The sequence below is a fragment of the Chamaea fasciata genome, unplaced genomic scaffold, assembly GCF_029207755.1.
Source record: "Chamaea fasciata isolate MVZ Bird 193981 ecotype frontalis unplaced genomic scaffold, bChaFas1.0.hap1 SCAF_1, whole genome shotgun sequence".
In the NCBI taxonomy this organism is placed as follows: Eukaryota; Metazoa; Chordata; class Aves; order Passeriformes; family Sylviidae; genus Chamaea; species Chamaea fasciata.
The window spans coordinates 92,575,493-92,600,465 of NW_027094086.1; the positions used below are offsets into that span (position 1 = coordinate 92,575,493).

The 24,973-nt window shown below is 40.3% G+C and overlaps 1 long non-coding RNA gene across 1 annotated transcript in view; it reads left to right on the forward strand.

Annotated features, from left to right (window-relative positions):
* The first annotated feature begins 11,138 nt into the window (after nt 1–11,138).
* The window catches only part of LOC136293072 (uncharacterized), a 54,114-nt gene continuing 40,279 nt past the window's right edge, over nt 11,139–24,973 (forward strand). Inside the window, exons 1-4 of the long non-coding RNA XR_010722078.1 lie at nt 11,139–11,248; nt 14,285–14,442; nt 15,603–15,699; nt 23,868–24,017. This is a non-coding gene — a long non-coding RNA (uncharacterized lncRNA). The remainder of the gene's footprint in view (nt 11,249–14,284; nt 14,443–15,602; nt 15,700–23,867; nt 24,018–24,973) is intronic.

Here is a 24,973-nt window from a genome sequence, read left to right on the forward strand (position 1 = left end):
CTTTTTCTCTCTTGATCACAAATAAATCCCATTCAAGCCCAAAATAAAGGGGAAAGATATCTTTCCTTCATTTTTCTTTTCCTTTCAGATGCTGGGAGTTAGGGGGAAGGGAGAAATGCTATAAATTGAGAGATGTTAAGAGCAGGCTTTAGAGCACGTTTAGCTATAATCGTTCTTATACACTCATGCATCTCTATCCTTTTATTAGCAGCCCTCCATGAAACATGGAGATTAGCACTAGTCATGTGGAAGTGTTTAAAAATTCAAGCAGTGACAATAGGAAGTGTCAGACAGTAATGGAATAAGTATGACAAAATTACAAAGACAGCAGCTATTCATTAATAAATTAGAACCTCATAGGGTTTTTTAAAACTGAAGGTGTCTAACTTGGAAATGATATTCTTCAGGATGCAACTTTATAATTTCCCTTTCACCCTGTTTGGTGGGAAAAAAGTAATCCCTTCTTAATCATAGACCGGATCATGTGTTAATACTCCCTGCTGCACATTCAGAAATAAATTTAGTGTGAAGAACTGCAGACATAGCCCCTTCCAAACGACAGGTGGGGACCTGTGATGAGTAACCCTGGAGATGGAGCTGTGAAGACAGGGTGAGGAAAAGGGCGTGCAGTAAGCCTGGCTCACAGCGCCTTTCTCACGCTCTCTGCTTACCAAAAGCAGTAGTGTCACACTTGGGGTAGTCAAAGCATGACGTAAGAAAGCATATGTCACAGCTGGGTGATCTTGGTGGTGTTACCAGCAGGTTTGAGGTGGCATTTCCTTGGTGCTCAGCCCAGCACCTCAGTGCATAGGGCTTTGCATGGGATTCCGTGGCACAGGGCTGTGACTCAGGGTTTGGCAGGGGACAGGCCCACCTCCCCCTCCTTCTCAGGCCACTGCACACAGAGCACCACCCAGATCTCATGTTTTCCATTTAAAAGCATTCAGGGCCACCCAGTGCTTTGAATGAAGAGCTGTGGTGGTGGGTCTCACATTGGCTAGAATGGAGCATGTTCTCAGTTACCCACGTTAAATATGGGTGGCCACGGATCTCTTGGGCAAGCGCTTCCTTGCTATCTGGAGGTGGTACCTATTGTCTGCTCTTTGAGCTTTGCTGCTTGAAATGCTTTTCTTCTGCTTCTTCTCTCTGCAGATTTGCGTGTGTTGAATGGTCTTGGGAAACCTCGCATGGGGAAAAACCTTTTGAATCTGCTGCACTGGTATAGAGGGACCATTTTAATGAGAAACACTTCTCTGTAAAAAGATTTTATTAAATTAGGTCCCTTGTTCCTTTCTCAATTCCCTGCCCCTTTTGTTCCCTCCTCTTTCCCAGCTGAGGACTATAGGTGGCTATTGGATGTAATATATATTGTCTGATCAGCCCTCTCAAGGCTAAGTCCCCTGTTCTTCCATACAAGAATGCCATTTCTTATTAATTTTTTTTAGTGAACTGAGCTTATTAACCTGCCTTTCACTTTGTGTAAACTGTAATTAAAATGTATGAAGAACTTGACTTGCAGTGTGCCCTTCTGGATCTGTTGTGGGGTCTGCCTTAGCAGCATGTATCAAGAACACTGAAGCACTGATTTTTATTTTTTTAAAGAAAGACTCAGGTCATTTCACAGGGGGCTATCACAGCCTTTGAATGAGGAACCCAGGAATGCCTTCTGCCCTGGGAAAGGTTTGTGCAGTCATGGCAGCTCCCTGTGGTAGGTAATGCAAAGAATGAGTTCACTTCACAGTCAGCTCTAGCAAAGTCCTCACATTCTTGTTTTCCAAATAGCTGTTTTATGGTTTAAATTTTCTTCCCCTCCTTTATGGGAAAATTGGTGAAGAAGGTAGAGGGAAGTGACATCCTTTGTGACCCTAATTGAAACATTATGACAGTAATGGGTCAGTGAAAGTTGCTCTGTGTAACCCATGAAGTCAAATGTGGTGGGAGCCCAGGTAGGCTGCTGGAGTTTAGAACTCTGAGGTACCCAACTTGTAAATGATAATTTGCCAGCAGTATTTGCAGGAGGCTTTACTTGTGTGGTGTGTTTGGTTTTGGTTTGGGTTTTTTGTGTGTTTGTTTTGTTGTTTTGTTTGTTTGGGGTTATTTTACAATTGTTTTCCAAATTAATTTTTATATTTCAAGCTGTCTTTCAGTTATGATATGATCAGCTATGACTTAGCTTCTATTTTCTTGGTACTAACTTTTTAGCCATTTTCTGTGAAGCAAAATGCTGAAAACAGAATTTGTGTGTATTATATTGCTGAATCCTCCAACTCCAATGCAAATAAGGAGTTGAGAGAATTATTTTAAACACCACAATTTTTAACCAAGCTTGATTGTTGATAGATGTGTCTGTGATACAGACAGATCAAAAGACAACAATTTTCACTCTTTTAATTTAGTTATTCAGCGGTGTGGTTGGGGTTTTCCCCTCCCCCTCTTTTTTTTTTTTTTTTTTTTTTTTTTTTTTTTTTTTTAACCTGTCTGATTGTCTCTGTTTCTTCTTTACACTGCATTGCCAAGAGCCTGCTTTTTGCAACCCAGAATTCCTATACTGAAAGGTCAGGCTTGGTGTATTTGCCATTTTAATCTCCCAATTTCCCTGCTTTTAATCTCCCCATCATTGAGGTTTTAAAAGCAAGAGTGATGTTTTGCTGATGAGAGAGTGGAAAAGGAGACATATATGGTATATAGCCTCCAGAGTGGCCTGTCCAAAGATGCAAAGTGCAAATTCCTTCACTTATGGGGTCAGAGTTAGAGGAGGGTTGAGTGGGTGCTGATTTCTCCTCAGCGTCCTTTGGTCTTTGCTCCACTCCACAGCTGAGGGGATGGTGAGGCAATGCAAAATTTAAAGGGAGAAGATGTCTGCCTTTTGTGTAGCAGACTGAATGTGGCCTTTCCTGATGCCTCTGTCTTCCCAGCTGCTGCCAAACCAAGTCTGGTGAGCGGCTCTGGACCAGCCTGTCATTTCAGTCGAGCTGTGTCTTTGCATTCAAACAGCTTCTGGTATGTGCCTTAATTAATTAAATCGTATAATGTGTGCAAGGGAGTGTCCTCCTCTTTCCTTGGGTAGTGGCTTTCTCAGCTGATTTCTCATTTAAAAGTCCCAGTAAGACTGATTCTTTTGATGCTATTCTCTCTCTTTCCCTTGTGCAGGGTAAGCCAGCTTCATTATCAAGGCGGCGTAGCTGGGCAATTTCTTAGCTATGGGTAAATAGCTGTGGGACCTTTGAGCCGAGCCATTCCAGATGACCTAGGATGAATTGGGCTGCATTCCTAGCAAGGGCACCCCTTTTCCTAAGCAGAAGAAAAGCTGCCTCTTAAGCACTCCCACTTAGAACTTGGGGGCAGATGTTTTGCAGAGTTGGTTTTTGCTGTGCTGAAAATATAGCATAAGGTTAGAAAAATATTTAAACTGTAGCATAGTCACAGGCTGAGTGCACAAGGTTTACTTAAGGGAGAAGAGTGCTATTTATGGAAGGCATGTGGTTTACTTCCTCCCCCCTGAAGTGGGAATGTTTCTCTGAGGTTTGGCATGCTCTTCAATATAGTATGTGAAAGAAGGAGACGAAGATTTTTGGGAACTTTCAATATGTTTATGTCCACTTTCTCATGCCAGGTGTGAGAACTTCCTGATTGTTTTGTGCATTCATATTTTACCTGCTAGGTTTTCAGCAGTATTTTTAATCTTTTACAGTCAAACTGCAATTTTCTCCCCTTTATAGTAGTGGTACGTTGATAATCTGAATTAAGTGCAAATTATGGGAGCCGATTAGGAGCAAAATGAGAAAAAGACATTACAGCTCTCGCAAATGCTTCATTATACTAAACTGCCAATTTTAAAATTCATTTCACTGAGTTTAAAGTGAAATGTTTAAAGGAAATGTGGATAGCTGGAAAGGTTGCCACGCTTCTTAAAAAAAGATTGTATGATGATATGAGATACTTGGTTGTCATTGTGTCAATTATGGCTCGTCAGGCAACATTAGTCTTTGACGTCTGGCATTTGTGGAAGACAGTTATATGAGAGCGCTAAAAAGCCCTGAAAAGTATGTTTATTACTTGGCAGGGTTGAGTAAGATATTCAGCTCTGGAAAAAGGTCTTTACAGTCCAATATTGTCAAGGCAGGGAAATGTTTTTATGACTCAAAAAAGTGGATCAATTCATTTCCTAATCCTGGGGAATAATTGATCCAGCAGTGGCCAGCCCAAAAATGGGACATTGAGAACAGCAACTTGATGTACCCTGAATTTAGGAACCTGTGCTTGTCTCTAAGGGATGTCTCAAGCCCCATAGCAGGAATGAGACAGGAAGGTGGTGGAACTGAGGGATGTCCTGTGCAATGTGGGTTTTCTGCCCTGGCATGAGCTTAGGAGATATTTAGTTATCAAATGCTACACCCATGCTGGAGGTTTGAAACCCTTAGATTTTTGTTCAAATCATTAAGCTCTTTCATCTAATTAAAATCACTTTCTTTTAAAATGGAAAACAATAAGCCGAACAATAACTATTTTTTTTCCTAATGACTTTTTTGATCCAAGAGCTTTCAGAGTGCTTAGCCTTGCAACTTCAGATTTTATTTTTTTTTAATTGCTTTACAAAATCACAGGATGTTTCTGTGGTGAGCATACATCTGTGCTGGCTTTTGCTGAGCTTTGGAAATAGGTCAGGAATTAAAGCTCTGGCTTTGTGGTTCTGAGGAAAGCCCTTAAGAAACTCTCTCAGACATAAGAGGGTAAAGAGGGGTCACTGGAAGTACTGTTTGACCATATATAGATGGATGGTCTCTCCCATCTGCAAGCATGTACGACTATATGAGCCACATATCTGTATGAGTTGCTGAGACTGGTGCTCTTCAATGCTTGCTTAGGACAGATTGCTGCAGGGAAAAAAAAAAAAGGTTGTCACAGGAAAACATTCAGAGAAACACTCTGCCTTCACACAATGGTGGTGGCTCCTCCTTACGTGCTTTAAGCATAGCTATATGTCTTCAGCTCAGTCTATTGTCTCGTGTACCTCTATGAAAAAGCCAGCCCCATGGGCAGCGTGCGTTCAGCGAGCGGTGTCATTGCCATGGAAACTGGCACCAAACCTTATTCACGCATGGTGCCTGCCTGGCCATGGATGGATGGATGGAGGTCAGGCCACTGGCTGGCTACTGATGGATGGAGGTCGGGCTCTGGCATCTGCACTCTGCTCCCCTGCCATCTTTTGCAAGTCCTCCTAAGAGGGAGGTTCTGGGGAGAGGGATGGTATCTCACAGAAGGGAAGAGGAAAAAACATAGTGCAGGAAGCAAAAATGGCCAATGAGGTGTGAAAAATCCACCTTTTTGTCCTGCTCTCAGATAGTACTCTCTTGCTATAGTTTGTTAATTTTGGGGTTTGTTTTGGTTTAATGAATAGCATGAAAAACGAATAAGTGCTGCAGCATTAGTGGGAGGTGCTTGAGTCATTTCTTATTCCCTCAGCCTGGGTCTCAGCAGGGCGGCACAGAGGAGCTCTGGGTGAGTAAGGCATGCACTGAACGAGCAGCGCGTGGAGCACAGAGGTGGAGAACTTGGCATAGGGATTAAACCTGGACATGATTTCTGTAGGGTTTCCTGAAACATTAAAGAAAAAAAACTTCAAAGCCTTAGGTTAAAAAAAAAAAAAGAAAAAAAAAAAGAAAAAAGCTAAAGCGAACTGAAATAAAACAAAATCCAACCTTTGGGGCAAATGGAATTCCCCTGTATTTGTCTTTCCCTAGCTGCTAGGAATGTTATGGCAGGATTACCAAATGTGAGGCTTTTTCTTTTCAACATTACAGAAGGGAAAAATAAATGGGATGGGAGGAGAGGTGTTTTGGTTTTTTATTCTTTTCTTAAAGACATTTTTCCTTTTCTTTGGCATAAACAACTTCTTCCATCTCTCCTTAAGTCCACCATTTGTTAGACCTGCAGGTGGCATTTAAACAACCTCATCACAGTGTAGCTTTTAGCCATCCTAAAACATCACTTTCCAGGCATGCTGTGTAGGCTGCTTGCCTGCACAATGTGCAGTTTTTCATGGCTTCTGTGCTCAGGTTAGGGAGAGCAGCTACTGCTTTCTGACCCCTCTTCCCCTTCCCAGAACCCCTGTCTGTGCTGAGGATGCAGCACAGATGGGAGAGCTCCCTGGCCCCTTAATACTGCCTGCAGATGAAGGAGGCAATTCACATTTTCAGCTGCTGTAAGGAGGTCTGATTTCTTTGTTGTGGACACTGCTGAGTATGTTCTGAGTATGTTTTACTGGCAAAAGGTTAGAGATGGCTAAAGGGTTAGAAACCCGAACGTGAAACAAACCTTGGATGAGTGCATCTTTAAGGGTTCTTCTGCCTCTCTGTACCTCCTGCTCTTTTTCCTGGGGTTGTTAATCAACTCAAACTAGCTGATATAGGTAAGAGGAACATATTAACAAAATCTTTGCTATAAATTTGTGCCTATTCCTGTTTTCCAAGCAACCTATGAGGACTGTGGACTACATGCCATTCTGTCAAAATATTTTAGGCATGAAGCCATTTCTTTGGGAGTTGGTATTTATCTGAGAATATATGCACTTAATCTCTAAGTGTGGTTATTTTTATCTTTTGTTGCACAAAAATACGTTCAAATCTGAGAACTTGCCTCGTATAAATGTGCAATAACACACTTAGAACTGGCCCTGAGGGGGGCTGCCTGTAGTCAGGTGGTTATTTAACAACTTGTCAAGGGGCAATTGAGTGCCAGTGCAAGGTGAGCTGGCTGGGGAGCTGCACTGTGTCTGCTGCTTCCTTCCTGCGTGTTTGCTGCAGCAACTCTGCTCCATGTCTCTTCCTGTGGGGAACATGCAAAGGACACATGGAGGCACAAAGGGGAGAAGTGAAGCTGGTGCTGCTAATGCTGTTCCTCAGGAAGCTTTTTGCTTGGTCAGTTTGAAGTCAGGAATGATGTGTTTGTGCTCACAAACTGGGATCCTTGGTGGCTTCATTTCAGATCCTGCATTTTTTGAATAAACCAGGTGTTTTGTAACTCCTTTATCTCAGCATCCTCTGAGGGGTGTAGCACGTGCACATCTTGAGCTGTGCTCTCTTTGCTGTACCCCTTCATATCTCCTCTGCTTGCCCTAAGATGTGCCACTAATGTCAGTGTGAGGGTGATGACAGTTCTGCAGCACTCCTGGTTGTGCATGTATGCCAAAGCCTGTCAAAATTGTCCATCCCCTATGATCCCAGGCAGCAGAGAAATGAAATCATTGAGCTGCAATACCATGTGGGTCCAGCTCCAGCATACTCAAGCTGTGTGTGGTTTATTGTCACGTATGTGTGTAATTGCTAACTGAGTCTTCATGTGGTGGTGCCCTGAAAATGGGTTGCTGTGATTTTTCTCTTTGATTATTCTCCTCTCTAATTTAAAAGAAGTCTTCCCTTTAGGGAGGTTTTTCTTCATTTATTTCATTAGTGTTTTTTTTTTTTTTTAATTATAAACTTACTTCTCTGTATAGAGCTTAGAAAAAAAATAGACTGACAAAAACCTAAATATTCCTGCTAAACATGATTCTGACAATGTTCAAGTTTAAAAAAGAAAAGAAGCAAAAAAAAAAAATCTGAAAGACAAGTTTGTTTGTGTTTTTTTCTTGCAGATTTTAAAATGTTGCTGCCAAGAGAAATGACCGCAGTAGTGAATGAAGCTATGGAAAAAACAGCTGCATGTTTTTATATGCTGATGTTATAATATCTAGTCCCCTCTTTTGAAAACATAAGCCAGGAAAATGTGTGCATGGAAGTTCAGAAATAAACACCTGGACTTCTTTTAACATTAAAGTTTTCAGAATATATAAAGATTACCTTGATAGATATGCTTTGTTCTTTAAATGAATTGGTGAAATTTGGCATGCTTCTTAAAGAGGCCTTTTGCCAGTCTTTTCCCATATTCTTAGCTCATGCCTTTGCATAATGAGGTGATCCATAGTGGGCAGGAATAATTCAGCCTAACGATGAATAATGGTAGCATTTGTGGTCAACTGGTCATGACATTCTCATTTGCGCATTTCTCTTTGGGAACTGTGTCTTTGAGTCATGAGACTTGCAGTAATGTCAAGAGAGAGAGCAGCATAGAATCAGGCTGGATGAGGGAGAAAGGGGACACTTGTTTTACAGGGTCCACTGTGGTGGAGGATGGAATTAAAGAAAAAAAAAAAAAGCCTTGCTTGAAATACTGGTAGCTTTACAATCCTCTCTTTGTAACACTTCCTCCACTCCCAAGTACTTCTGTACTTCTGTGTTTAAATCAATGTATGTCTAGAGTTCTGTTCACAAGACCCACTGGAATCTCAGTGAGGGAAAAACAACCTGTAGGAAAGGAGGTGGTGGGAGTAGAGAAGGAAAGCGTCAAGTTAGGAGGAATTTATTGGTAGCCTAAAATAAGCAAACACAGAAAAGAGCAGATGATTTTTAAACATGCTAGAATCAGACATTATACTCCAGATTTGGATCCTCCTGGGCAGAGGAAGGGGAACGTGTTGGTAAACCTGGGGATCAGTTTTAAATGGAGGCATGATGTAAACACTGTCATGCCAGGATGACCTACTTCCATCATGCCTCATCTGTGTCATTTCTAAGCCCTGGGTATTAGATATATATGAAGGTTAATTACAGAGAAATATATTATTCATTGATAAGTAGAAAGGGATGTGTGAAAAATGCAGAGTTCCCCACTACAACTAAAACAAGCACTTGTGATAGCTGTGTATAAAAATAGTTTGGACACTATAGCTTTGATTAAAGTTGGATTTCAATTACTGTGATTGTGCTGATTAGATGTGTAGGATATTCCTGCTTTCTGTTGAAGCAAAAAAAGTGTTTACAGGAAGATGACTAAATGGGAATGGAGTATCTGTGGTTCAAGAAGAAGAATTATTAACGTTCCAATGACTTTTGCAAACTGAAAGTCCTGGAAGTTGGTTGTGGGTTAGGAAAACCACAAGTGCTCAGGCTTGGTTTAACTTAAGTCTCTCAGAATTTGTTTGAATGTATGAGTAAGAATCCAAATATTGTGGTGATAGAAGAGATGATACTCTTTCCATCCTTCAGATGTCATTTACAGGACACTGGAGAAGGTGGAAGAACGAGAAAGCTATGCTGCTCTTCCCTGGTGTGAACTACTGCTGAAAATAATAAAGAGGAAAGGGAAACTTGATTTGTAGTTCTGAATAAAGTGACATTAAGAGAACAAATGCTTCCTTGTCACATGTTACTTAAGGGATTCTGACAATGTATCCAAAGCAACTCCATCTTCAAGGGCAAAAAAATCATGCCAAATCTGATGGTCTTGTGATGTGTTCCATTACTTGTGGATTTCTACAAGGATTCTTAAAACACAAAATTAATTATTATAAACAGCAATGGCCTTATTTGAGATGCCACAAGCAAGGTAACAGAAGCATGTCAAAGTAGTACAGTTTGTGCTGAAATCTAACTATTCTACAGCAGCTCAAAGGGTTGAAGGTAACCTTGTTCATCAGAGGTATATTAGAAATGATTAGTAACAGCAGCTCCAGTATGTGACCCAGTATATGGTTTTCTCAGCAGTTTGGAAAAGTATTTTCACACAGTATGTGCCCAATTTTTTTTTTTTTTAACTGTCCTCTGCATTTTATTTAAATCATGTAAAAGTTTGTAACTGGAGACTACAGACCAATTGCCCATCCAAAGTAAGCAGCAATGTCAGCTGGCGCAGAAGAAATGAAAACCAGATTAAACTGTTAGAATATTTTCTTTCATTTGAATGACAATGCTTTATAAGAGTTCCAGCTGAAAGGGAGGGCCCATATAGTTTGATGCAATGCAAAAGCAGAGGACAGTGTATGTGGAGAACACAAGGGTACACACAGTAAAGATTTGACCTAAGAAAGTTGTATAAAGAGTTGTAGGAAAAAGAAGGAATAAAGGTGTTGATTCTGTTACAATTAAATTAAAAGTACATGAAGTTTTGCTTAAATTCCTCTAATTTTGCCTTTTATTTGGAAAGGGTGTGAGAAGCTTGGTTTTAACCTGGACTAGGCTAAAGGAGCTGCATTATTTCAATATGCTTTTACTTTCAGGCTCTGTAATATGGTAGTCTGTGACAAGAGAATAATCACAGCCTAAAAACAGCAAATGTTTCCCTGACGAACACCACCAAGGTTTTTACTGACACTGTGGAACACTTTTCCTAAGCAGGTAATTTAGCTTCTCATAATATCTGTAACAGTGGATGGTAACATTCACATCCACAAAATGGATAATTCCACACTGAAGATGAATTTAGACCTGCTGTAGTGGGTATAACTTCTTTGAATTCAAATGATTTGCTCATGTCTGTGTCATGGCCGAGTGTGATCTCTTCAGCTTTTCCAAGTTAGGTTGCTGAAGATACTGAAGCAAATATTTTAGAAACATGCTTCCTAAACATAGAATTCTTTTTTTACTAAGATTGTGGCTTTAATCAATTATTTACTTACCTGTCCTCAAACATATTAACACTTTTCAAACCTTTCTTTGTTCAGTTTGTACCCAAACTGCACATCCTTGGTACCAGCTTCTGCAGAAATTCTGAGGGAAGTGGCAGCTGCAGTTTCTGTGGAGCTCTGAAAGATGAAACAACAGGAAGGAAACAAGCATGAGATTTGATTTTTTTATCTTGTGAGTGTTTTTATTTTGTGAGTGTTCACTGTGTTAGAATATCCTCACCAGCAACCCTCCTGCAGTTATCAAATATCTCAGCTTTGTTTCAGTGCTTAACCAGCTGTAAAAGATGTTTTATTGCCTTATATATTCTTCCACCATTTAAATAAATCACTTCAGTGTTGTATTATAGATGACTGTAAAAAGGAGATTTTTTTTTTTTTTCAATTAGAGCAACTAGTGGCTAGGTATGCACACAAACCAGCATATTTGGAGCCAGCAGCAACCTGTCCTGCAGTTATTTGAGAGGGGGGTATGTGCTGCTTACCCCATGAGTAATGCAGCAATCCACGTGCCCTGCTGCTGAGGACCAGCTGGCTGCTGTGTGGTATCAGAGCTGCTTGCCAGCAGGCACGGCTCATTAAGAGCCTAGTTGCAGGATATAACATCTTTGCAGTCAATTAACAATGCTGCTCTTTAAAAAGGTCCAGATCCTTCCTGATTCAGCAAAGCTCTTCAATATATGTTCAAAGTTCAATTCTTGATTAAAGTTTTGTGTAATGAAGATGTGAGGTCTTGTGCTTGAGGTTAAACAGGTAGGTGCGTTCCCAAATCAGGGCCTGACATGTTATGGTTCTTAGAGGTTTCCAGGAATCTTGAATATCCTGAAATACTGACTATGCTGATTTCCAAGCTGAGTAAAACCTACAACTGAAAAACAATACTACACCATGTGACTGTGAAGCATGCAGGAAAACCTTTAAAAACCTATATCTCTTTATCATTGATGCTTGTCTTTTCAAGGAAATGCTAGCAGACTGTTTACATGTTTGTAACCTTAAAATAAATTAAAGAAATTACACAGCCCTAGTCATCTGGAAATGGTGAATATATATGTATAGATTTGGTAAAATGAATTTATTCTTTGAAGAATGAAGTAATGAAAGTAATTGAATTGTTATGCACTTCCTGACTGTAATATTTCTCACTGGATAGGGTTGTATTTTGTAGCCTGCTTCCTGTGGTCAAGTAAAGGAATATGTATTAGGAAGACCAAAATTCAAGCTTTTGCCTTAACATTTTGTATAACAATGTCTACTACTTTCCCATGCTTATTTTCTGTTGTATGACATCTGATCAGTTATTGTAGCATCGTACTGATAACTCATTGTAGTAGTAGGCAAATATCTTTGCTCTAGTTTAGTGGGTCAACAGCAGAATCGAAGATAATCTCTCACTGATTGGGAGTTATTTATTAACAAAACCAACCTGCTCCTTGTGGATTGGGTCTAAACACCTAAATATGAGACCTAGAATTGGTATTTTCTGTAATAATGTTGAATTGTCAGAGCTCACTGCTTCATCTTCTGCAATGTCTCACCTTCTTATATCCCCACTAATAAAAGTTTCAGCTGACTGCAATGTGTGTAGATTGAAACGTCAAATAATTTTTAAAGCAACTTGTGATTTCTGGTGAAGCATCCTTTGAATGTGGATTGTCCCATACTTCCTCTTATTTACTTTGTCCTGTTAGAGAACAAGTTGAAATAAGCTTCCTGGTGTGTGTGTGACTCTTTATGCTTTCAGCTGTTGTTTTCAGTCTAATTTGGGTTGGAGTGGTATTTTGCTTTTAATTTATTATTTGGACCTGAAACTTAAAATGAGAGAGCCAAAACACATCTCCTGTACAGACACTGTCTAGAAGTAGGGGAAATTGGATCACAGCCTGTAAGGCAGGCACAGCACCTCCTGCTGAAGTATGTCACCCATGCCCATGAAGCTGCTTCTAGCTGCCCTGGACACCTCTGGGGCTGGGGATAATGGCTTCTGGCTGCCCAAAAGGTAAGGCAGGAGTTGGATCCTAGAGGGTCTGCCTCTGGCTTCCACACTCAGATTCACTGGATCTGTTCATGCATAAGACTCGAAGATTTCACAGATTATCGTATTTCAGATATGTGGGGGAAATTTTGGGTTTAGTTGGTGCAGCACTTGATCACCTCAGAGATGCAGGCTCTGGAAACAGTGAAATCCACAGAGCTGAGACAAACCCTGCTAAAAGACCAGCCCCTGAATCCCACATCCATCACAGCCCACCAGAAATCTGATGTTCAGTGACAGCCCTGCCTTTTTTCGCCTTGCCCCAAATTTCCATGTTATTTCAGCTGGAGCAGTTTGGGTTCAGTGGTAGATACCTCTTTAGGTGAAAGCATTTGCAGCAAAGTGACCAGCCCCTTTCATGCATGGAGGTGAGCCTGAGCTGGGAGTCTTCATCTGAAAACCGACCAACTTTGGAACAGTTCAGACTACATGTGAACTTTGCCACTGATTAAATGTAAATAATCTTGCTCAGACTCTTAACAGCTGAGTTGAAGCAGAGATTTTGATAAGACAGAACTTGGATCACAATTTTATGGCTATCTCTAAAATATTGCTGGTTTATGACACCAGAGTGTAAATTATGGGGCTTTGAAGAGTTGCATTGTGAAGCTTTTATCCTTTGCTTATGTACAAAACATAAACACTACTGTTTTGTTTTCAGGGAAATTAAATACATATTTTTTAAAGTGCTGTTCAGGAAGCCGAGTGGGTTAGTAAGAAGAACACCTTGCTCTCTCTTTTATTTTTTTATTTTATTGTGTAGATACTGTATTTTTATGAGTTGGTACTGAGTAATTATTTTAGGTCAACTGGTGTAAGCCAAACAGTTGAAAAGAAGGAGAGGGGAATATGTTTGTTTCATGTTTGCAAATACCACTACAATGGAAATAGTATGTCTTACACCATGTGGATCACAGAAAAAATGTCTTCTATTACATGAGCTGATGCAGAAAAATATCTTTTGGAAGCGCAAGCCATTTCTCAGGTCCGAAAAAAAATCTTATATAGTTTGTGTTTGGATAGAATCAGCTTCTTATACTGTATGCGTACACATGCCTACGTGTCTACACAAATGCAATTTCATAGGTGCAACAACAGCTACCATATTGTCTCATTTGCATTGCAACTGTATGGGCATGTTATCCGTTCTTAGAATAGAAATTGTAACAAATGAAAATGTTTCATTTCCTACTACATTTCTAAAGCTAACTTAAAGCTATGTAATTCAAGAAATGTATTGTATTTTGGAGACCAGAGTTTAAAAATCAGTTCCTTTTGGATATGACTTCATCAAGATTCATCAGTAGCTTACTCTGGCCTTTATCTCTTGAGGTTTATATCCAGTATTCCTTCAGATTTTGCTTCATCCTATGTCATGATGACTCACTGTTATTTCCTTCCACTGTCTCATGCTGAGTGACCATGGGCAGAAAAAATGTTTTCAGCTGTTCCTTTTTGTTAATGTTCTTGTTCCAGTAGACTCACTCAGCTAAATTTTTCAGAAGTTATGAAACAGTTATGTCTGTGAACTCCATATTATTCTCCTATCCCCAACCTTGGCACCAATTTCCTTTCTAAACTCTGGGGAAAATGCTGGTTTATATCTATTGGCATGAAACTGAGGTGTGATTCTCCTGTTCTTGAAGGACTGGAAGGGAGGGGGTATGAGTAGCCAGAGTAGTGTGAAACACCTGTTTTTAATGGTTCTAACTTATTATTCAAATCTTTTGTATTTAATGTCTCTATTCTCTTAGGAGATTCAGATGGATAACTCTTTACCTGCTGTCAAGGGCAATACTGCTGTACAGTCCTTGCTCTCAGCAACATCCTCAGTGTCCTTGTGATGGGGTGTCTTGGAAGGACTGTGCAGATCAAGCTTCACACTACCTTTGCACTTGAGGCTCTCTGTGCTGTAAGTACAATAGATGATGTTTTGGCTACTTGGCATGTCCAAGTCAGTTAACTGGGAGTGCTTTGACTTATGGAAAACTTACTTGATTTTGATGATTTTATGCTTTTTAGGTGGATGAAACTATGTGCCTGCCTCAAATAAATATGAAAGGTGCTTTTATATTGATTTATCAGTCCCTGTAATCACCATGAGTTTCCAATGGTTGTAGGGTAAATGGGTATTTTTCCTCTAGAGCATTACAAGCATGCTGTAAACAACACAAAGGCAGCATCTGATAAAAATAATTTTGTTGCTGCTGTTCCTAACAAGAAAGGGAGGAGGTGCTTTCAGTTATTTTGAATCTCTATTATGTCTAGTAGTAACTCTGAGTATATAGAGAGGGGTGTGGAAACAACACTATGTATAGAGGTGTTCAGTTTCCAACTGTGAGAAAGACGTGCCTGCAACCTAACTGTACTTGCTTCAGCTGAAAAAAACACTTTTGGGAAAAATTTGGCTGAGTGGTTATTTTTGGTCTGGCAAAGGGGAAACCAACTGAGTGACTGTTATTACTCTGATGCCAATTACTGGAACTGACCAGCTTAGGGACAATTTGCTGACTTTGTTTAAAAACAAAACTGGTCTTTCTGAGTCCAGCTGTGATTTAGAAAGGGAGGAGTTCTAAACAACTTCTTCTTTTTTTTTTTTTAATTTAAAAAAATAAATTATTTTTTAAAAAAGTTTCCTAGCTGAAAACATTATCTGAACTCCACATGGTGTGGGATTTAGGGAATTGACAGGATGACTCAGATGTACAATCCTCACATTCATTCCCACTCCTGAGAACTTTCCTTAAGGAATAAAATTTCTTTCCTGCACTTGGTCAGAAACAAAACAAACTCAAACCCTTCTCTCTCATTTTTTTTTTCCTTTTTGACTGGAAAGTAGCACAACTAATAAACCTAACACTAAGCTCCAGCACATGCTGTAGGCCAGTATAATCTCAGGATATGAATAGAGTGAATTTAGCAGGCATTTGCAGCACTCCTCCCTGTGGACTCTTGGCTGATGCATTGTCCCATCACTGCTTCCTTTTCCTCTCCCCTGCTCTGTATGGAGACATGTGCCAGCAGGAGCTAAAGGGTGGTTCAATATGTCGTCTTTTCATATTTTGTCCTTAGGGAGTGGGACAGAAAGTGCTGAGAGTGCTGCCTTGTGTATTGGTTTGCATCTCTGTGAGAAGACAGACCGAGGACAATGCCTGAGCTCTGACCCTGGGTACGAGAAAGTTGTGATCTTGCAGCCCCACTGTTCTCTTGGTGTAACTCTGGTTTCCTTTTCCTATATGTATGTGTGGGGGGAAGGTCACATAAGCTGCAGTGAATCTCTTCAGCATGAATTCAGAGTACTCAGATTGTGCAGAATTCCCAAGGTGTGCACCAGAAGAATTTTATGATGGATTGGTTTCCCACTCTTTCCCTTTTTGTTGCTTCTTATCAAAACCACACAAACTCAAACAAAACATATCCTTTCATTTAAGCAGGAAATAAAGGAAGCTTGTGAAACTTGCTGCCTGCCCATGCTGCAGTTCAGTTTAAATGCCCACAGGCACCTGTATTTTCTTGCCTTCTCCTTCACAGGATTGCTTTCCTTGGTGCCCCTTGTGCAAATATGTTTTAAAAATTCCTCTGCCATAACATTTAATATTTTTTTAAATTTACAGTCAAACTTTTTTCCCACCTTGATCATATTTCCTCACTACCCAGAAACTTCTTTGTCCATTCCCTTGGTCATTCTTTTCCTCTTTGAATCAGGAAAATTCTCCTAGCTTGCTCTTGTATTTTCTGGTTCACAGTTGAATCGGTAGTACCAAACTTACCTGGTAATTTCTTGATTTTCTTTTATAATATACTTATATTTTTTACTCCTAATATTTTTGCTTCATCATTTTTATTGCTGGCATTCCCTGCCAAATTGAGGCCTTGTTGGTCAAATTGTCTGACCTCTGTCTTTGGTCATAGAGTCTCCATGGTCTTCTTCTAAAATTTGTCTGAGTTAATTTGATTGTTTCAAGCTTCTCTGCAGTTCCAGTCCTATTCACACCTGCTTTTCTTACTGTGTCTTTAGTTTGGGAACAAGGGAAAATTACTAAATACCTTGCAGCCTGTTCCCTCTCACTGTCAGAATCATAGGCAACTGGATCAGCAGCTGCATTACTGACTGCATTCTAAAGACAAATCCAGCCTAGAGGAGGATCAGAGTGGCTGCCTGCAGTATATTGCCTTTCACCACGTTGCTGATTCCCATTTTGTTATACCAGATGCTGTCAACACCCTTGTTTCTGAGGTGCTTCTGTGCTCCTGTGTCTCTCCTGCCTTTCCTCTAGGTGATGTTTCACTGGTGTTTAAATCCATGTCCACCTGTGTTTTTATTAAACACAGAGATGGAAACTCTGCCCAATCATTCTTTTTCATTCTTCAGCTTCCTTTTGTTTTGTCTTAAGTATATTCAAGGGGGAAACAGGAGGAGGGATGGAAAAGGAAGGGTTCGGTCTAGACTTCCAAAGCAATTTCCTTTTCCCAACAGAGCACAGCTCATTTCCTTCCAGAGCGATGTGGCTGGGAAGTTGCACATTTCTTCTCAGCACTGACTTTCCTGAAATTTGTTGAGTTAAAGCACAGCTACTGGGTGGGATCCAGATGACCATAAACAGGAGTGTGTCAGTGTTTTTGTTGCTGCCAAATAGGAGAATAAACAGAGATTAATATAGAAGGGAGAGGACAGTCTAGATAACCAGCCACAGGGTGGAAATGTTGAAAAAAAAATAGACAACTATCCATAGACACACCTGCACTTGGGCGTTTCTGCACTGTGGGGCCTCGCAGGGCTTATTTTTGCCATAAATGTCTCAAGGACAGAGAACTGAGCAATGTGGAAGTTGATGATTTTCCTTGAGGGTTAATTACAAGGTCTTGCCTTTGGGGGGAAAAAAAAATGTTAATGGTTTATTGTTCTAAATTTAACTCTTTATACATTGCATTTAGCTCAAGACAGGAGAGTTCTTTTTCTTCAAAATACATTTATATTTGCTGGTTTTTAATGGAATGCCGTTTAGTACTGTGGCATTCACTCTTACCAGGTTTCTGTTTACTTTAAATCAAACTAATGAATTGGTATAAGTCAAATTAAAACCAGACTGAAAGAGTAGTGTAGTAATGACTGAGCAACTTGCCTCCTCCAGAGAGTTTAATATACTCTGTGCTTAAATTTTTTCAAATGAATTAAATTCAGTTTGGAAAGGAAATGCTTGAGAGAAAAAAAAAAAAGGAAAAAAAAAGAGGAAAAAAAAAGAGATAATAATCTGTAGGCTCCATGGCTCCATGGAGTTTCTAATTTAGTCGGTGCCTTTCTATGTTTGTTTGCTTAAAAGATGAGATTTTTTCTGTGTTGAGAGTGTGTAGAAACATGAGCAGGAAGATGAGCTGGAATCTGACTATGTGTTTGATGCAAGATAATTATTTCATCCATTCCACTTGTTTTTTGCTTAGCAAGACAATTCACATGGTGTTTATTGTTCTGCCACCAGTAATTGCAGATTAGTGTCTGAATAGCTGATACTTATTTCTGAGTCTGAAAAAGCTCGTAACTGATTTATTGTGTTAATTGTCAGAAAATGCACAATGAAACTTTAGGGAAGTACTTCCAAAGTACTAGGTATTAATACAGTTACGTAGGAACTTGAGTTGGTTGATATTTTTTTAGTAGGTGAATAGATGAGGAAACTGCCTTTACATTTTGTCTCAAAAATGAAAGTTCAGCAAACTCTTGGCAGAGGAACTTTAAAAGACCTCATGCTTCTCAGGCCTGTTGCTTTGAAATCCCAACTACAGCAAACCCTTTGCTATTAGCCACAAGGGGAAACCCCACAGTGTTTGCTACTCTCCAGCTAAATGACATTTTTCCATGCAAAGGAAAACACCTGGCTTAGGGAGAAGTTGTGTCAGGCTGGGCATGCTGGGCTGGTTACTGGTTACTGCATCCACTCAATCTTCTTTCACTCAGGAGTGCCAACATACTTGGGCCTCATGATCTGGAGATGCTGTCTGGCATGAGAGATTTTGTAAGGGCAAGAAAGAGAAAATGTAATGCAAAGACCTTGTTGTGGAGCTCACACTGCAAATTATAGAACGTTTCTTTGACACTAAAGGATGCTTCTTTTTGCTTGCTTCAGTTGGATTTCAGGAGGCCAGACTTTTCCATTTGCAGAGTACCTCTGCAGTGAAAAGATGTGTAGCTAGTAGCTGAAGGTCCTTGAATTCATCATAATTTACTATAATTCATCCAGCTCTGTTGGGCTGGTTGGCTCAAGTTTTCAACAGCTGTTGTGGGGCAGGGAAATTTCTGCTCTGTTAAAGGGAGTTCTGACAGTCCCAGGTACTCAAGATGAAATGGTGGTGGGGGAAAAGAAATGGTTATGACATTCTACTGATATCATCTGCAATTGAGGGATCACTATGGGCTTTTTTATTATTCCTGAAATGTGTAGCTCATTGTGGCTTGGAATTTTATTTTTTTTTTGACATGTTTGCTGTCTTTTGCCAGTTTCAAGCCTACACTTATTAGATCAGCTGAGGGTGAGAGGCAAAGGTGCTTCTGTGTTAGGGGGAGTGCGGATTAATGACAAATACAAATGATTTAGAAAATGCTACTTTTGTAGATATGATTGTGACATTATGCACTCTGACCAAGAGAAGAAGCTGCAATAGCAGGTAATGTTTTTACCCCACCAGAAAAAAGGCAGGGCAGAATCTCAAACTTTTGAGTATTTTTTAATCTAATTTTTCCAAGTATGCACTCTAGTGGTGCTTGGGATAGCAGGGGGAGGATAATTCTTCAGGCACAAACTGAGGTTGAGTGTGTTTGTACATGTAAATGTAGTGTTGCACAAAGCAGGGCAGTTCTAGAGAAAAAAGCAGTTGTGTTCCTGGAAAGACAGGATTTGAAGCAGTGATATGTTAAGTGCTGAATGAGGCAGATCAAAATACACAGAGGCAGAGATGGAAATTTAAATAAGGGAAAAAAGAGGGTAACTAGCTTTGTTGCCTATCATCTGGAAGGATGGCAGAGCCTGCACTATGTCCCAGGGTCTTTCAGTGGCATATTGTATGACCTTAATAAAGAAACTGCATCTCAAAGTTCCCAAGGTCTTACATTTGTAAAATGAGAACAATAAGCAAGGTGCCCTGAGTTCTGTGAATAAAAAGCTGCTGTATAAAAATTGTTTTAGTACTGCTAATGATAATAATAATAAATATGCTAATAATGGATTTGTTCTCACCATCATTTTAGTTCAGACAGAATTATGTCTGGTTTTCTACGAACAGTGCTAAGATACAAGAAGTTGTAAAGATACAAAATTGCAGATTCAGTGAAGGTGTTGCAGAGCCACAACCTGTAAAGATTCTGGAATTCTTTGCTTTTTTCTGGTGTGCAACATAGCCCATAGCAATAAAGTATTTTCAGATTAATGTTTTTCAGCAGAAGTGTTTAGAACTTTCCCAGGAAATGATCAGCAAGTAAAACACATTGAGAAAGGAAGCTAGCATTCTCTTTCTGTTTTTGAAGGTGGCTTGTATTTTGCAAAACAAGATGGAAGGGGCTGGTTCTCCCATAGCATTAGCATCTAAAGAACAGTGTGTCTTACACTGAACTAACGGTGGAATGTAATAGACAAGAAGAGTTACATTTCTTATTTGTTCCTTTACATCTCAATGACTGTTGTAGCTGACTCTGAGGCAGAATGGGCATAAGGATGCATGGCCATCTCTTGGCATCAGGTTTTGTCTCTCGACGAGTAATCTCTTTCCTGTCACTGTCTCCTTTTCAATTTCACTGGCTCAAATGAAATGAAGTGCATTCTCTTTGAAAACCTTAAGTGTGCTCTTATTAGTCTCTAGATTTGAAAAAAAGCATAGCTGGCTTTTGTTTAATGAACAATCCTTGGTTGCAGTCCTTAAGTTCAAAACCTGCCTTCTTTCAGCACTGTCAGTGAGCTCAGAGGGGCCAGACTTGGACTGATAACTGTGAGGCTCAGTGACACTGGAAATGTGCATGTAAATAAAATTTCTGGCCACTGATTTTCTTTTTCTTTGCTCTTCTTTTGTACAAATGTGATGAATTCTCATCATCACTAAGCTGGTTGGAAGCAAGTGAAGTAACAAGGTTACACCACAGACAGTTTTTCCAATGTGAAGGAAGTATTGGAGTTTCCTAAACACTTGGAGGGGGAAATATTTTCCTGAAACATCAGGATGTAAATGAAGACTTACTGGACTGTGTATCCCTTGACTCTTGCTAACTTTACCTAAGCATTTAAGAGGTGCTACAGAAGTAAGTGGGACCAGAGAACCACAGTGCTTCTCAGAAAGTAGCTTTTTTGAGATGTAACACTGTCCATTTTATGTCACTCTGGGGGCCCTGCTAAAGCAGGAAAGAGCAAATCACTCCATCACAAATGCATAAAATGGGCGAGGATGGATTGTAAATGTATGTCTTCCACATCACTAAATTCTTTTTCCTCTTTCCTACCCATTGCGTCTATATCAGAAACATTGCTGGAAATACATCTGGGAAATTAGCAGAATGTTTGTTTTACTTCTTTTCAAAGTGTTTTCATGGTTTTAGGTGAGTGTTTGACTTATGTTCATTGGCCCTTCCACAAGAGACTGAAAGCTATTTCCTTTTTCCTTAATTAGAGCATGTGGAATATCAGGTTTCTGAGCAGTGAATTTCCTTTCAGGAGATAGGTGAGCATATGTGGTAGAAGTGGTTGTTTTTGTAAACTTGAGAAGTTGGTCCTTCTCTGTTTTATAGATACTTTCTTAAGCCAAACTTTTACTTTTCATACAGACAGAAGGGCATTTTTTTTTTCTTTCTTCTTCCCCACCTCCCCTTTTTTATTTTTGGAATTAAAAAGAGAAGTGGGAAGTTAGAAATATCTGAAGGAATTTCTAGGAGGGTGGCCATAGGAATGTGGTAGCAAATGTGGTGAAGGCAACAGCCCAACCCTGTTTATGTGTGTAACTTGACTTCGAGTCTGCAGAGCTGGTACTGGTGAGAAAGGAGGAAAAAAAATTAAAATGGAGAGACTGTGTGCTGTTTTTTAAGGTCATGTATTTTTATTTTTGCTGGCTTGTCTGTGTGGGTGGGCAGGTATGAGTCTTGGTCTGTCTTGTGCAATGTCAGAGGGAAGTTCAGGTCGGTGTGGTGCCAGGGCAGCCCACATCCTCCACCCACACAGGCCCATGAACAGTTGCACACATCAATCAGGGAAAACCCTCAGGCCCTGGCACCGTTGGAGCAGGTGTGTGAGCTCACGGTGACATCAGATGACTGTCACATTGCCATGGGGCAGCCACCTGTGCCTGGTCCACGTTCTGTGTACATCAGGCCTACCTCCTGAAATGAATCCTAGTCTGCAGCTCCAGCACTTAGACCACCTATAACCACCCCTGCAAAATGCCATGCTCTTTAAGGTGTCAACCAGTTATAAACAGAGGGAGAGAGGGAAAACCAAGGCTGTGTGCAACCCAAAGCACATTTTGGCTTTTGACCAAGAAGGAAAAAAAACCCCCGGGGTATCTAGCTTTGTTGCCTACTGTCTGGAAGGATTGCAGAGCCTGTGCTGTGTCCCAAGGTCTGTCAGTGGCATATTGCTACTTTCTGAGAAGCACTGTGGTTCTCTGGTCACACTTATTTCTGTAGCACCTCTTAAATGCTTAGGTAAAGTTAGCAAGAGTCAAGGGATACACAGCCCAGTAAGTCTTCATTTACGTCCTGATGTTTCAGGAAAATATTTCCCCTCCAAGTGTTTAGGAAACTCCAATACTTCCTTCACATTGGAAAAACTCTGTCTGTGGTGTAACCTTGTTATTTTGCTTGCTTCCAACCAGCTTAGTGAGGGTGAGAATTCATCACATTTGTACCAAAGGTGTGTTTCAACCTGCCTGTAGCAGTCTATCCTCTCAGAGCCTGGAGGATGGGATGCACATGTACCATCCTTCCAGCTGCCATCTAATTCTTGCTTATGAACAAGTTTATGAAGAAAATAAATTTAAATTAAAGGGCTTATTAAATTATTTTATCTTTACTCATAAGCAAGAGAGAGCAGGATTTTAAGAAGGAGTGGTGTTAATCACTGTAGCAGTCTCTTCTAAGGAAAAAAACCCCACACTTTTTCATCCATTAAAATACTGTAGCCTTCCTGATTATGTGCATTCACAGACATACAAAATTACAGGGTAAGGGCCTGCTTGGAAACAAATTCCCCCTATATTGCCTTGCAAACACCGTTCATGCTGTTCCATTTCACCAAGAGATTATAATGGGCACAGATGCCTAGACCCATGAAAGGAGGTGGTTTCAGTTCTGCTGCAGAGAGTTGTTAGGAGCAGTACAGCAATTCTGATTTCTACAAGGTATTTCCAGCTTTGAAACAATGTTTTTATGTAGTGAAGAAATGTAATGACTTAGCAAGTGTATAATTCAGTATTGCCATGAGTGTAGCTTACATCGATGAATGAGACCGTCTTCCGCTATGTTACATAAGGTTTGGTAGGTGTGCCATCTGTGGAGGGGGGTCTGAGGCTTTCTGGCTTAGGATGTGACCTCACCACTGCTGAAGTGTTGAGAAGAATCTCCATGTAGGGAGAAGTCTCCTGTTCCCCCACTCCTTTATTTTTCTTTTCTGCCAATAACTTCTCTTGAAAACAAACCCCTAGACCAGTTGCTTCATTGTCATGTTTTTTTGCTTTTCCTATAAAAGCTGTTCCCTGCTTGTTTCACCCTCAGGAGCCACATGGGTAGTGGTTCTGCTTTAAGGTACAGGAATTGCTTTCCATGCATAACATTGCATGGGTGTTGACTAACAGGCTGTTGCAGAGGAGAATGACCCTGCGATGATTACAAAACAGATGTGCTTGGCTTTACCAGCTCTGAAGATGTCTGCTGCTTTACCATACAAATGAGCTCACTCTCTTAATCACGTTTTCACAGGGTAGAACAGGCAGATGGTGGAAAAAATCAAGGGAGACAGGCAGAGAGGGAAAAGAAAAAAAAAAAAATAAGGGAAATATTTGTCAGGCTTGATAGTGTTAAATGAAAACATAAAAAAAGGAGGAAATCAACATTTGGAGAGCAAAGAGTGACCTGACAATGTGACCTCTGTTTTTCCCAAGGGCTTCTGACTTTGAAACCAAAGCTGCCTTTAATGTTCACCAGGTGCCATCAGGGTGTTTTGACTGCCTTTATGGAAGGGAATTAGCCTCATAGCTTCAGCATCTGCACTTCAGTGAACTTCAGGGACAGGGTGTATTCTTGTTCAGATCATAACCCTTAAGGTTCAAAGGCCATGAGCAGCTAAATAATTAATTCTGTTACTTCCACAGGAGGCAATCAACACAGACCTATACTTCACACTCGTTTATCACAGGAATTTTTCCAGTCCCTGCTCAAACAGCTTCTGCCTGAGCATCTCTGAACAGCCAACTGGAGCAACTGGAAAGCGAGGCAGACACAGCACAGAAGCAGAGCTGGCAGTAAGATTATTCTTCATGCTAAAATAATACTCTGAAGTTTGTATTTTGTCAGCTGAGATTATAGTTCAATTTCTTGGAAGAAGTGAGATGCTGTTTTGCTGAAGATATATAGCTTTCTGTCCCTTGTTGTTATATAGGCAAATTGTTGGTACTTACCATGCTCTTTCTGGCTGCTTCCTCTCTATAGGTAATTGTGCCCCTAATATTACCTAGATATCTCAGCCTTGCTTGTGACCTGAGAGTAGATTTTAGCTCTTCGGGCAATTGTCTTGTCCTGCAGATGACGGATTTATAGGAATATTGCATATTGTCAATAAAAAGAAACAACTGGCTGCTCAGTGGGGTTTTTACTCTCCCTTCCCCTTTCCTCTGAGAGAACCAAGAGCCAAACTTTTCTGTACAGCTCTCCCTCCCCTTGTGAAGCTCGGGGAATTCAAGCAGCTCATCTGACCCTGTGGTGCAGAGGCTGTGTTGCAGCAGGGAGGAAGGTAAAATAGGTAACATATCCTCAACAGAAGAGTTTTTCTGGGAGGAGGACCTAGGGCTACCCAAGGGCCAGCTCAGGATCACTGAATTATGGGTCACTGGAGTAGTTGGGGTGAGTAAGATTGCCTTGAGAGGTTCTGTCCAGCAATGACTCTTCAATATCTTTAGTTTTCTCAGCCTTAGTACTGTAGCAAATACATGCTTTAGGAAAATGATATAATAGTATCTCGAACACATCTGGTTGAACTGCAGGATCTCGTGGGTCCAGATGTGCAACAGGATGACCACTGCTGCTTCTCATCAGTGGCGTTCTTAACCCAATATCTGTTCATTCTACCATCACCTCCCATAGCCAATTATCTGGTTTACAGTCCGTTAATTTCTAAGTATTGGACCAGAGTAACTTCAACAAGAGATAGAGAAGGAGTTTAAAGGGGCCTGAAAAGTTTGCAAATTTGCAAACAAATTAC